This window comes from Oratosquilla oratoria, chromosome 22, assembly GCF_046742065.1.
Source record: "Oratosquilla oratoria isolate Oo_2021 chromosome 22, ASM4674206v1, whole genome shotgun sequence".
Taxonomy (NCBI): domain Eukaryota; kingdom Metazoa; phylum Arthropoda; class Malacostraca; order Stomatopoda; family Squillidae; genus Oratosquilla; species Oratosquilla oratoria.
Genome location: NC_134798.1, coordinates 3,955,456 through 3,969,776, shown reverse-complemented (window position 1 = coordinate 3,969,776; position 14,321 = coordinate 3,955,456). Strand labels below are relative to the sequence as shown.

The 14,321-nt window shown below is 43.0% G+C and overlaps 1 protein-coding gene across 1 annotated transcript in view; it reads left to right on the top strand.

The window, feature by feature from the left end:
- Positions 1 to 471: 471 nt before the first annotated feature.
- LOC143037198 (uncharacterized) overlaps positions 472 to 14,321 on the top strand; it is a 322,678-nt gene continuing 308,828 nt past the window's right edge. The window contains exon 1 of the mRNA XM_076205316.1: positions 472 to 2,543. The gene's annotated coding sequence lies outside the window, so the exon portion shown is untranslated. The remainder of the gene's footprint in view (positions 2,544 to 14,321) is intronic.

Genomic DNA, 14,321 nt, shown 5'->3' with positions numbered 1-14,321 from the left:
CTGCGATAGGTCTGTGTAGGATCTTTGACAGGTGTGGTCCCTTCATCCGTGCCCTCATAACCGATATTCTGAGGCAGCCGCTCGGCGAGTTGAGGGGAATGGTAGCAGCAGTAAAGCTGCTCCTGTTGCTGTGGCCGCCGGCGGAGGTCCTGTCTCCCCTCGCGAGCCTCAGAGTGAGGTCAGTTGCCATTTATGCTATATTTTGTGACGGCCTGAAAGTCTATCTAGGCCTGTTAACTCCCGTGGGTTGATTTGGGGATGGGAAGGGGGTTTCTGGTCGATGCGTCGTGGTTGTTATGGGTATTTGGTTGAGAAAAACCATGGTAAATCTCCCTTGTTCAAGAGGAAGTTAGGTACTTTTGGGTGAGGTGCGGGCGGTGAGAGCAGGTTAGCGCGGCCGCTGGCTGGGGAGGGGGGAGCAGGAGCAGCAGCAGCAGCATGAGGGTGGCACGATACCGTGCACCGTAGTTCGCCCAAGTCTGGGGCCTGCTCAGGTGCTCCACAGGCCCGTGCGGTCGTGTCCTTCTAGCTTGTGCTGGAGGTGGTCTGGATTGAGTGTTAGTGGATTCGGTAGCAAGGGGGACGACTGGGAGACGACGCGTCGAGTCGGTGCGTTCGAGTGTTGACGAAAAGTGGAAGTGTCGGTGGGGTAAAGAACAAGTTTTAGACCCGAGAGGGGGTAGGCGTGCCTTTTAGGCGTCCGTGTCAAGCAGCTCGACCAAGACCCAACGCTCGCCTGCCGCTACTGCTGTTACTGCTGCTGATGATGCCCCAAGCCTCCTCCTCCTCCCAGAGCAGCAGGAGTGGTGGACAGGGTGGACCGAAAGGAAAGTTCTTCGTGGTGGACGTGCCTCGCGCAGCACGGCCGCCAACATCGTCCACCGTAGAGTCATTGATCTGCTAAACACAATGGCTTGAAGCCCGTGCCGTGGATTATTACTAGTGAAAGCAACAAGCACGGAGAAGGAAAAAAAGAGGGGAGTTCTCTCACTCGCTCTCTCTCTCTCTCACTTTCTCGCAAGGGACGTGACAGGGGAGGGGGAGGGCGCTCCGGAAGAAGAACAACAACAAAACTCCGGGCAGACCCCCTCGTATTGGTTCCCGGGTTCCGGGGATCCAGGAGTAGGAGGAGGCGGCGGCGGCAGGAATCTGCCCATTTCCCTCCCCCTATCTATTCACCGGGTGCATTGCCTTCACTTCGTCGACGACAACGACTTCGGGAAACCTCGCGAAGGGCTTGCCGCCGACCCCCCCCCCCCGTCGACGGCAGCGCCTTCAGGGGGAGGCTGGGGAGGAAAGATCCTCTCGCCCCAGACTTCGGGTGGCACCACTAGAAGGGGAGAAGGACGAGGAGGAAAGGAAAGACGGGAAGCGGGATTGAGCGGGAGCCGGGAGGAGGAGGCACTGTTAGGATCCCTCTTGTGTCCCGTGGGATGCGGGACATCCCACCCCGCGCAGTCTTCCTTCAAAAACATCTCAGGCTCCGTCAAAGAGACATGACTCCTCAGCAAACCAGCTGAAGGAGGAACTTGTATTTTTTACCCTTTATCTCCTCCAGAAAAAAACTCGTTCGCTCTTGGGCGGGGCGAGACGAATTAATTGATCTCTCCTTGCCCGGCTGTCCGAGCCCAAAGGGCAAGGGTGACGGCTTCGAACTCAGCAAAGGTCCTCTATTCTATTCTTCGGCCACCAGAACGGGTTTTCCACGGAGAAAACATGGCAGGACGGAAGACCTGAGAGAGAAAAAGAAAACCCCTAACAAACTGAAAATGCAAACCCAAAGGAATGGGAACGAACCGTGATGAATGAGTGGACACCTAGAATGAATAAGTGAATTAGGGGGAAAAGGAGGATAATTAAGAAACAACAGAAACCGTGGGCGTGTACAGCAACCCATGAGGGTGGGCGGTGTGCATGGGAGAAGCTGCTGGGGCCTGTGGCTGGCCTGAGCTGGTTGGGAAGCTGTCCTGGCCCGTGGGTGCTTGGGCTTCGTTAGCTGGGGAGTCGCTGGGCTTCCAGCCTAAGAGGCTTTTGGGCTACAAGAAGGCTAACTGCGCTTGTCGGTCTGGGCCGAGCAGACCAATTGGTAAGTGGGTGAGCCGGTGCCCGTGAACCATTCCTCCCACAACTGTGGCCAGTACTTAAGAAGGAAAATAAAACAAGAAAATGCCATGTTAGTAAGATGGGCTAAAAAGAATTTTCCATGGATTCCTAATTAGACAAAAATTTTCGACACGAAAAGTCAACAACCCACAAGATTCCTCGCAGCCCTTCTAGAAAGAATAAAAACTACTTCCCGAAATTTTCGAAATCAGCCTACATGTTTCTATTTTTTCGCTGATTACAAACTGAACAAGCGAGCGCACCTCTCCACTAAATTTCTGGTGGTTAAGCTGTTAATCTCAATCAGTGCTTAAAGTGATAGGAAAGTGTTTAGCGTGGGTTAAGTCCTTAGGGAAACGTTTCCCGAACGTTTGTGGTTGCCTCGCCAGGGTCGCGGTTGCAACTCGTCTCACTGCTGGCTGGGGGAGGGACTCGTCAAGGTAAGCTTCTGCTCCCTATCGTCTTTAGTGACTTGTAAGAGTAGCGGGAAGTGTGTATTTCATGAGTGTGATCCGTTTTGGGGATTTTGATTGATTGATTGATTGACTGATTGATTGATTTTTTTTTTTAGGGGAGCGGTTACCTACTTGTCATGTTTTGTATATCATTGAATCGCACAAATGTACATATTTCCCCCTTTTCTTCTCATATTTTTATCTTTTTTTCGATAAATGAGAAGGCATCGTTGGTTATTTTCTTCCATTCTCTTGCGACGTCATTGCTGTGACCGTTCCTGTGAAAGGCGCTGTCCATGCCTTGCGGTTATTCATTAGGACATCGATCCCTTCATCATAGTGACACACTTAAATGGTGTTACTGAGGTCAACCGCAGGCGACCTTGAAGGGTCAGACTTTGATCTGAAGGAGGTCTGGTATATAAAAAAAGGGGGGGGGGGCGCAAGGGTGGATAGACCCCTGCCTGGAGTTCTCTCAAAGTTGCCCTTTGAAAAGTGGATTTTTTTTTCTTCCAGCCGAATAAAACCGCATGGTGTTCACTAGAATAGGTTCTTTAATCTCTTCCCCATTACCTGGCGCTATGTAATTTTATTCAATTGTGTGACGCCCTTTTCGTACGGAAGAGGTTGAAGGTAATAAAAGAGGAAAGGGGGTACTTTAGCTAAATAAAATCGCCTGGCGGCAGTCAGAAACGATAGAAAGACAATCCGGATTGTCTACGGGTTAAAGGACAAACTCAGGAATGATCCTGTGACAGGTGTAAAGATGAATCTGTTCCCTGCAGAAGTGGTCAAGCACTCGGTGGGAATCTAACATTGGATCCTCAGGATTACGTTCGGGCGCTGCAACTAGCGCAGGAGCCAGACAGTCTTCCCTTAAAAAGGTCGTCTGAATAGAAGTGTGGTGGTGGAAAAGGTAGCGCTCTCGCTCGCTCGCTTGCTTGCAGGTATTAGAGGCACTTGTGTCGAACCTCTTTTGGTGTATTTTCGGCTCTGCATCGGGGTTCTTCGTCGTCACAACGCTCTTGTGCTTCCCGCAGAGTCTGTCTCCGTAAGATCCCGAAGGCAGGAGGGCGGGTGATAGCACTGAGTGGCACAGAATAATGGAGATACTGTGGCATCCTTCACAGACATGAGCGCCGCGGTGATATAAAAAAAGACGAACAAATAAACATATTAAATACATGTGTGTCTGTGTAACGATTCGCAATGGATACCTGTGGGTATCATTGGCCTGGAGGGCAAAGGGGGTTGTGGATACTGCTACACTCCTGAAGCACGCTACCTACTCTGTTTATATTCCTACATATACACATATTTTTTCCCAGCCTCGACTTCCTCTCTTGAGGGGCGCCACCATCCCATCAACACAGATAAGCTAAGTTTCGTTCACAAGAAAAGAAAAAGACTTAGAGGGAAAGGTAGGGACTATTCTCCTTCGCTCTGTGGTGTGTGTGTGTGTGCACTCGGGCAGTATACACACAGTTCTTAACCTCTTCGTAGTTCTATTCTAGTGTCACGCAAACTCATTTTTCACTTTTTTTTATTTGAAAGATCTAATTATTTTTTTTTCCTATGGTATGGTTAGGTTAGGTTGTGTTAGATTTGTTTAGGTTATGATAGGTTGGCGTAGATTGGATTAGGTTAAGTTAGGTCATATTAGGTCATTAGATTAAGTAAGGTCATATTAGGTCATATTAGCTATTGGACAACGCAAGTTTCATATGCTTGCGTGATTCTGGAATTTTACTCTGTTCGTAGAATTGGGAGTTGTCATTTGGAGACAAACAGAGACAGACGGAAAAAAGTGCCACCATTTACTTTTAATAATCTCTCATGAACCTTACTATGTTGTATACCTTTACACCCTTCTGCACCTGTGCCAGTTGACCCTTCCTTCCCTGCTCTCTTCCTGTTTTGTCTTATCGATCTTGTACGTTTCTACTCTTCAATATCTATTCACAACTTTCTTTTTTATTTGTCTTCTCTCGTATCTCCTCCAACCCTTTTTCATGTTTATCTTCGTTTTTGTCTCCTCCATTCTCATCCCCATTCTCCCCATACATTCTTATACACATTTTATATGTATATACCAATGTGATAATTAAACATATTGAACCATATTGTAGGCTTCAGTCAACACACAAACTAGCGTACATCTCATATATTCAGTAATAAGACGATAGTAAGTTTAAACTGTCAACCATAATAAACAAAACAAAGGCCGACGAAACAATGGTGATATGGAAACGATTTAATCCTCTTTACAGGAATCGTGAGGAATGCTCATTAATTTTAGAATATCCAAAGCTTTTGACAGTATCTGGCACGAGCCGGTGCTTCGCCAAATGCCTTCAGTCATTCGATCTCCTCCGCGCTGTCATTTTGTATCTGCGTACTTACAGGGTGATCGCAGCGTATGACAGACGTCCACTTTGTCAGAATGCGTCATTTACAATCAGTCACATTGTGTACACTCTTCAGCATTGGCAGTACACAGACACGATCATAACACATATAGGGTGGAGTAACTAGCGGGAACACGAGGGGTGATCAGTTTTCTTCAACAACAATAACAATAACAACAATAACAACAAGAACGACAAGAATATCAAGAAGAAGAATAAAAAAAACAATAAGGACAGGAAGAACAAGAGTAAGAACAGTAACAATAAGAGCAAGAACATGAACACCAAGAAGAGAAAGAACAAAAAGAAGAAGAACAACAATAATAATAGTAATAATAATAATAATAATAATAATAATAATAATAATAATAATAATAATAATAATAATTATAATAATAATAATAATAATAATAATAATAATAATAGTAATAAGAAAAAGAGCAAGAAGAAGAGCAAGAATAAGAAGAGCAAGGAGAACACCCCCCCCCCAAAAAAAAAAAAAAGTGGACGTACGAACCTAGCACTGGTTTGTGTTGAATAGTGTGAATATAATATCCACGAATATTCATAACTAGTACCAATGAAGATGCACTGTCTGATTACTTATGTTTTTACTTTACAGTAATACTCGTACTATTATAGGCATGTTAGAGCTGACACACTACCAGCAACCCATCAGTACGTGTTATTGTATCAGGTTTATTTGTCTGCTGTAGAGACTGGGTGATTGTCCCATGGGAGAAGTCATAACTGGATCATTTTCCCGTTTCGTTCCGAATCAGCAGAAACTTTTTTCCACGGACACCCTAGGCTCGTTTACGGATCGGCGGAAACATTCAGTTTTCTCAACCGGGGTTCTCCTACACACGTCTTTCTTTTCTGTCTGTATCTCACTCCTCACTCTCTCCTCATCCTGGGCTGTCATTTCATCTCGCCATTCCTCCTCCTGGTTCTGCTGTTATCTGATAACAAGGTCTTGGTCTCCTGTCAATGATTTATTCATCCCTTTGGCCTGGTCACGTGATGAAAAAGGAGCCGCGGAGTATACTATCACCAACACACGAATGCTCTGAGTCGTGTTAGGGCATTGCATCACGGTACACGAGGTACAGATGATAAAAAAATATATCGGTGCAAAATGTTTTCGAAACGTTTTGACCCGCAAGAATGAAAGAAACTGAAACATGGCTGTCCGACATCGCTGTTGACTGAATGTTTATGGAAAGTATCGAGTCTCTCTAGGTCAGTTTTTATCTATTTATTTATTTATTTATTCATTTATTTATTTATTTTGTTTTAGTTTTCGGAGTATCTCCTTATTTATTGAATGTTTACGGAAAGTATCGGGTCCTCTCTGGGTCATTTATTTATTTATTCATTTATCAATTAATTTATTTAGTTTAGTTTTCGGAGTATCTTCTTATTTACTTCTACAATTTGGAGCTTCCTGGCTGAAGTTTTTATGTCTTTTCAAGACAAGCCTTTAGACACTTATGTTGCCCAAGTCAACACACGCACGCGCACATGCACACACACACACACACACACACACACACACACACACACACACACACACACACACACACACACACACACACACACACACACACACACACACACACACACACACACACATACACACACACACACACACACACACACACACACGCACGCACGCACACACACACACACACACACACACACACACGCACGCACGCACGCACTCACACACACACACACACACACACACACACACACACACACACACACACACACACACACACACACACACACACACACACACACACAGTCATGTAGTATGGTGGTTAATAAAGGTACTTTTAACAATTTAAAATCGTGTGTTAAATCAATTCGATAAAGCACTATAATAGACAAATACGTACATGCACTTCGGAGGCTGAGTTACAACTAACGCCACGTATTGTCTTGGCGCCAAAGATACAGGAGCTCGCTTGGTTCCCTCTACAGACTCGTATACAAAGTTACACTCTTTACAATAAATATATAATACAATCAATAATGAAATTAATGTCCAACAAAACCTATAACAATTAATTATACAATGGGTAAAATATACAATTCCTTATGTGAGCAATACGTAAGTATAATACACAACATGATTGTACGATGGTACAGCGTACCACACCATCACATCGCTAGGCCACCACCACCATTCGGTGACCCCACCGCGCAAACGAGAAAAATTAAGGAGCAAGGCAAGACAAAATTGAAAACATACACATCAGACTCCACACACATCACATATGTATTATACATACAAAAGTGTGGAGAATTTTTTTTACATGAACATACATTATACAAGAAAGCATACATAAATACTTGACACTTACATAAGGAATATATGAATATACATACATATACCAAAGGGTTTTTCCCCCTTACATGGGAGGTAGCCAAAAACCAAAGACATAAAAACACCTCCCACCCATTCCATCCCCAACATACGCCACTCCCATCCAACCCCTTCCCTCCGTTTTATTTTGGCACTTCCTGGATGACGGGTCATCCTTGCATCTTGCCCACTGCCCTGGGTCAGAAGCAGTGTCGCAAGACACAGCACATCCACAGCAAAGCCGCTTCATTAAATTGGAGACCCCCCTCTCCATCCCCTCGTGCAAAAAAGGAGAAGACGGGGAGAAATCCCTTCGGGCTGAGTCAATTTATTTCTCACATACTCCCTCACCTTCCATCCTCCACCCACTCCCCCTTCTGCATCACATCATTATCCATGCACAACCATTCTCCATTCGCCCCTATCTGTCTCCTCCCGTCCTTCCTTAATAGAGATTCCCTTCTTTCCCAATGCTCCTTTTACACCATCCATCTCATCCTAGGTCGCCCCCTCATGCTCACTTCTTCCACCTCTGCCTTCCACACCTCTTTTACTAGTCTTTCATCACCCATTCTTTCCTTGTGTCCAAACTATCCCAATACCCTTTCATCAATCCTATCTCCCAATTCCCTTTCCACCCCCGCTGTCCTCATCTCCTTTTTTCTCACTCCATCCAGCCTAGTAACCCCTATCATACTTCTCAGGTACCTCATCTCAAACACACTGAAGCTCCTCCTCTCTTATATTCCATGTTTCTGCCCCATACAGTGCTGTCGGCACAATCACTCCATACAATCTCCTCTTAGCAACCTTTCCCAAATATCTATTTCTCATCACACTTTTTAATCCCCAAGGCATCTACTCGCTTCTCTCAATCTATATTCTACCTCCACCTCCACTCCTCCCTTTCCCACCACATTCGCACCCAAGTATCTAAAATATCCACTTCCTCTAGTCTCTCTCCCTTAATACTTGCAGACTACTGCCTTGTTTCTTCCCTTATACATCTCATAAGCAATACACACATACAGATATTAAGGTATTGGACTCCTTGAACGGAGATTATAAGGCATAGTTTGTATAGTAGGCCTTGGGTTGGCCTGGCAAATGCAGAGATAGACACTCTTGTTACCTGTCTACGTGCAATAATTCACTCAGTCCCTGGGAAGGATCAAAGACCCTGAACTTATTGGGATGCAACTTTTCTGTCACCAAAAAGGGACCTGTAAATCTACAATTGAGTTTAGATTGGCGGTCAGGCCAATCTAGTAGTATAGTAGGCCTTGGGTTGGCCTGGCAAATGCAGAGATAGACACTATTGTCTACGTGCAATAATTCACTCAGTCCCTGGGAAGGATCAAAGACCCTGAACTTATTGGGATGCAACTTTTCTGTCACCAAAAAGGGACCTGTAAATTTACAATTGAGTTTAGATTGGCGGTCAGGCATGCATGATCACCAATACTTATGGTAACAGGCGTAGCCTTGCTATGCTGGTGTTTCAACATTTTGGACTTGGAGTAATCAAGTTTTTCTCTCGCAGAATCATAAATCCTATGTAATGTGTGACATTGGAGTTGACTATAATCATCCAAATTGTAAAGGGGACGAGTAGGATCAAAAGCGTTATGTTGTGCTCACATAAAAATCTGTAGCTCCTAAAATAAAAATTCGCAAAGAAAATTGTGAGCACTTTGCTATACATATGTACAAATTTTTAGGAAAAATGAAAAAATCGATTTCTATGTCAAGTGACATTTTCAAGGTCAAAGGTCAAATTAAAGGTATACTTTTTTGTTTGACATTGTAAGGGAATGCATCAATAAAATTTGTAGGTGCAATGGTCTCTGAGATATTTGACTTTGAACTTTATAACTTTTTGCAAAAATGACCTTTTTGACCCAGCTTTGAAGGGTCACATATCTGGAACCATTTTACCTACAGAGGTGAGACACATACCATTGATTTTGTCTCATTAAGGTTCAGTAATTTGCAAGAAAACCTGATTCGGTGGTAAAAATGACTGGTTGAATTGACATGGAATAACCCAAAAGGTCTAGCCATAGTCTGAAAAAAAAAATGAGAAGGAGTAGTGTAATCTAGGGTAGGAGCAGTGTGCGTAGAGCCTTTGGTTTGAGCACAAGAACTAGACAGGGCTACATGAGTAGTAATGCCCAGTCGCATTCTAGGCCAATAATTTTCTTGCGAGCCATAGCCAGTGCTCTGTCACGACCTGGGTGACCAGCCAGAGGGGCATCATGAGCAAGATACAGAACAACAGGGACTAGAGATTTAGGGATCACTAACTGTGCTACATCCTGCTCAAACACTTCCACATTACGAATGAAAACATTGTTCTGCAAAGAAAATTGGGACAGGGTACAGGTAAATCTGGTAAGGTGGTATCATCACCAGATTCCAAAGCATAAATGACAGCAGACCAAACAGGGTCCTCACGCTGAGCTTTGGCCAGATCCTTCAGGGAGAAGTTGTCAATCACTGTAACTGCAGCTACAGGTATATTACGTGAAAGTGCATCAGGAACATTGTTCGCATGTCCTGGAATATGCTTAAGGATCGGGTTAAATTCTTCAACTGTAAAGAACCATCTGACTAGGCGGCCTGAAATATGTTTGCCCTTGAAAAGTTGTGTGACAGCAGTGTGGTATGTGTAGACTGTAACAAGATATCAAAAATGATACATCGAAAATGCTTTAAAGCCCACACCACTGCCAGTGCCTCTAAATGTGTAACAGAGTAACGAGACTCAGGCTTTTTAAGAATGCGACTAGCATATGCAATAACATGGGGTCTACATCCATCTATTTACTGCATAAGTACAGACTCAATACCTGTACCAAAAACACCTGAACAAATAGTAAAGAGAAGACTATAATCTGGGAATACCAACACAAGCAATTCAGTAAGGGCATGCTTCAAAGAATCAAAACTCTCCTGATGAACATCACGCCACTGGAAGGAAGTATCCTTCTTGAGGAGACGTGTAAGGGGAGATGCAATTGAAGCAAAATTCTTAATAAATACACGATAGTATCCTGCCAGTCCAAGAAAGGAACATACTTGTTCAACTGACCTAGGTGTAGGGAAGTCCCAAACTGCTTTGACATCATCTGTGGTGTGAATACCATGTTTGTCTACGAGTACAATATGACCTAGGAATTGTATGCTAGACTCAAAAAAAGAACACTTGGACAAACTGAGTTTCAACCCAGCATCATCAAAACGTTGCAAGACCATGGACAATTTATTGAAGTGGCTTTCCACATCCTTGGAGACTAAGAATAAATCGTCCAGGTAAACAAAAACTCCGTTCCCCACTAAGCCATGAAAGTTTAAGTTAATCAAGATCTGGCATGTTAAGGGAACATTCCGTAACCGCATGGGGCAACGAAGCCATTCATAATGTCCTATTAGAGTCGAGAAGGCCGTGATCTTACGAGACTTTTCCTCTAAGGGAATCTGCCAAAAGCCTGCCTTTAAGTCTAAGGTGGTGAACACTGTATTACCTGTTCCAATGGACTGGATCACTTAACACAAGCAAAGGGTAATGGTCTGGAATAGTGACCTCATTAACTCGCCTATAATCAATAACAGGACGAAAAGATCCATCTTTCTTAGGCACCAGGAGGAGCGGCGAGTTCCACTCTGAGTGAGACTCTTGTACAACGCCTTCACGTAACAAGTCGTCAACCAAGGACTGTGCTACAAGCCGACAAGAGTGAGGCAACTTGTAAGAGTGTATGTAAACAGGTCGAACACCTGGCTGAAGATCAGTGCTATGAACAACACGATCCGTAACTCCTAATGGATCACCAGGTAAAGCCAATACTTGACGGCAGGTCACTAACAGGTCAGTGAGAAAGTGGAAAGTCAGTCTCACCTACAAACGTTGCATACTGAGAGGCCAAGTGAGCTGTGTCATTTACTAGTGGAGAAACTGCTATGATAGGAGGCTAGTCCTGGACAGTGTCAACGTCAACTACTTCAAAGGAACCTAAATGACTGCCAGGAGATAGGGTGATAGGAATAGTGGAGGGAGTATCTTCCAATTCTAGACGACGAACACGAACAGTCAGGCTGAGATAAGACGTCAGAACCAATTGGAACACCTAAAATGCGCACCGTGACTCGAACTGAACTTGAAGGTCCAATATAATGCTCGCCTACAACAACAGCAGCACAAAAAAAAAAAAAAAAAAAAAAAAAAAAAAAAAAAAAAAGAGTCAAAATTATTAGAGCCCTTTGAAAACAACTGTATGGTCTGATCATGCTCAGAAAGGGAACTACATATGGAAACTGGCCTATCCGTTGAAGGAATAACAGTATTATGAAAAATCACCACACGGCGTCAAGATATATCTATGCCATGAGATGTAAGAACGTCAATGCCCAAGAGGAGATCACACATGAGAGCAATACCAGAAACAGGAAAATCTCAAGGAAATGCGAACAGACCCAAAAACAGGCAAGGGAGAACCTTGTACAGAATGCAACCTTTTACAGAAAAGGAGATAAAGGGAAATTGTACTAATCCCTGAGAGCATAATAAGCCCTTCTACGTATAAGACTACATGCTGCACCGGTATCTATTGTGAGATATGTGATCTCCGTAAGAAATTGTAAAGTGAGTGATTGAGAAGACTCAGCAGCCATCAAAGGGATGATCTGAAACCGGCTATTACTGGTCAATCCCTTGGTTTGTGATATGGGTGCTGGTGAAAATGGGCTGAGTTTACTTAGGTTGATGAGAGGTCTCTGCCTTAAGTTTCAGAATCTTTGAACACTGATCAATCGAATGTTTACCTTGACCATGGATATGACAATAGCAAATTTGATCCTGAAGCGTTACTCTAGAGAGGTCATGTGTCACGGTAGAAGAGGGATCAGAGAAATTTCCACGGCTAGGGGACTGCTTTGGCTTCTGCTCGTGACGCTTACGGCGAAAGCAAAAATCACTTGAGTGAGCTGACTTGTTACAATAAGTACATGAAAGTAAAGGTAATGTGAATGTAGACGAAGGAGTGCTAAGAGTAAGTTCTAATGGCTGAAGGAGTGGAGAACTAGGAACATCTATTGTGCATTGCCAATACACAAAGAACCTTCCTTTAGTTTACTTTAAAGCCATGTTGCAAAAGACAATAGGGACTCATCCATCTTATAGCTAAGATGCTGCTCTTTTCTCAAAAGGTACCAGTAGTAGTATATAAAAAAAGAAAATAGAAACTAGGCGGAACCTATCCAAAACGATAGCATCTTTATCTACCCAATTTGAAGAAAAAAAAAAAATGACTCAAAGGCATCAAAAGTAATCTTGCTGGCCATGGCCTGAGCACGCATATAGTTAAGAGTGCCCTATTGGACATCAGCACACCAGTTAACTGAAAACACAATTGAAAATTATCACCTACAAGGGAACCAGAAAATATTTTGAGAAAATTAATTCTAAAACTATCGTAATTATAGTTCAATGTTTTGGGGTTAAGAAATGCGGCTGTCATCGTTTCAGGTGCCAATGAGTTAGGAACAAGTTGAAATCTCACGAATGATATTTTCTCAGACCCACTAACGACGTTAGTATTAACTATACTATTTTCACATTGTTGAATGAATGCAGTTGCTGTATAATGGTGATCCTGAGCTAAAAAGTTAACTATGGAAGGATCTTGATATAAAAGAGTAAATGTATTAGCCATCGTCGGAGATACAGTTTGGGGACTAAGAAATGATGGCAGCTTATTCTTGGTAGACATTAAATAAGATAATATTTGAAAGCCACTTCTAATTAGCAATAATGCAAAAAAGAGCAAGAAATTCTTAATACTTACAGTAATTATTGCGACCACTTATAAAAACATGCCCCACGAAAAAAAGAAACCTTCTGGGCTGACGATTGCAGCCTTACCTAGAGAGAAAAAATGTAAACAATAATACCAATTCTCTATACAAGAATAGCTAAGGAAAGCGGCACCGCAAGGGGTGACTACATACTAACAAGATGAAAGCAAAGTGGTCGAAAAAAAGAGGTAAACAAATATGGTCGCCTTATGAGATAGGCAACAATGCTACCTAGCTCGAGATATGTTTATTAAATATATACAAAAACACAGAATTCACATCATGGCATAAAATGTTTACATACACTTTCACTTTAAAGTAAGTGATGATATATTCACAAGGTTGTCAAGCAACAGTCCAACGTTATCAGTCTCTGGAAGAAGGAGCGAATTGAAGGCTGGCTAAAACGCCGGCAATCCTTCACACAATCTAGGCATCAGATTAAAGCTGACACATGCAGGAATAATAGGTGAACATTCTATCAACATAGCTGACGATAATAGAACCAATGTTCAGACAGAAGACGCTAAGCTATATTAGTTGTTTCATCGTCTGCAAATAGTCTAGATTCGAATATCCGTTTCTAAAGCCTGCCTGTTTACTCGGTTGGTTTCCGTCTAAAGCTTGACTGGGTCTATTTGTAAGGATCTTGGAGAATACTTTATATATATTTGATAGCAAGCTAATTGGACGATAGTTACTAAGGTCCTTCTGGTCTCCTTTTTTTATGAAGCAAAATCACTATAGCATTGCACCACGATTCAGGAACGCTTTATTGACGTAAGCACTGGATTTACAACTGGGCTAACTTAATATGAACTTCTTTTCCTGCGTCTTTCAAGAGATCTATCGATATACCATCTTCCCCAGGTGCTTTTCCTGTTTCGTATTTTTAGAGCAACTTCTACTTCTTCCTTTGTAATCTCTGATACACTGCTAATGTATACAGATAAATTTACTGACTGAACTACGGTTTTCGACGAGTAAATTTCTTGATAAATTTCTTCTACTCTTTTTACCATTGTGTCTCTGCATTTAATGATTTCTCCATTTCTATCTTTCAGACATATCATTTGCTGTCTTTGTAAAGCATGTCTGCGCTCGGTCCCTTAAATACTTTTACCT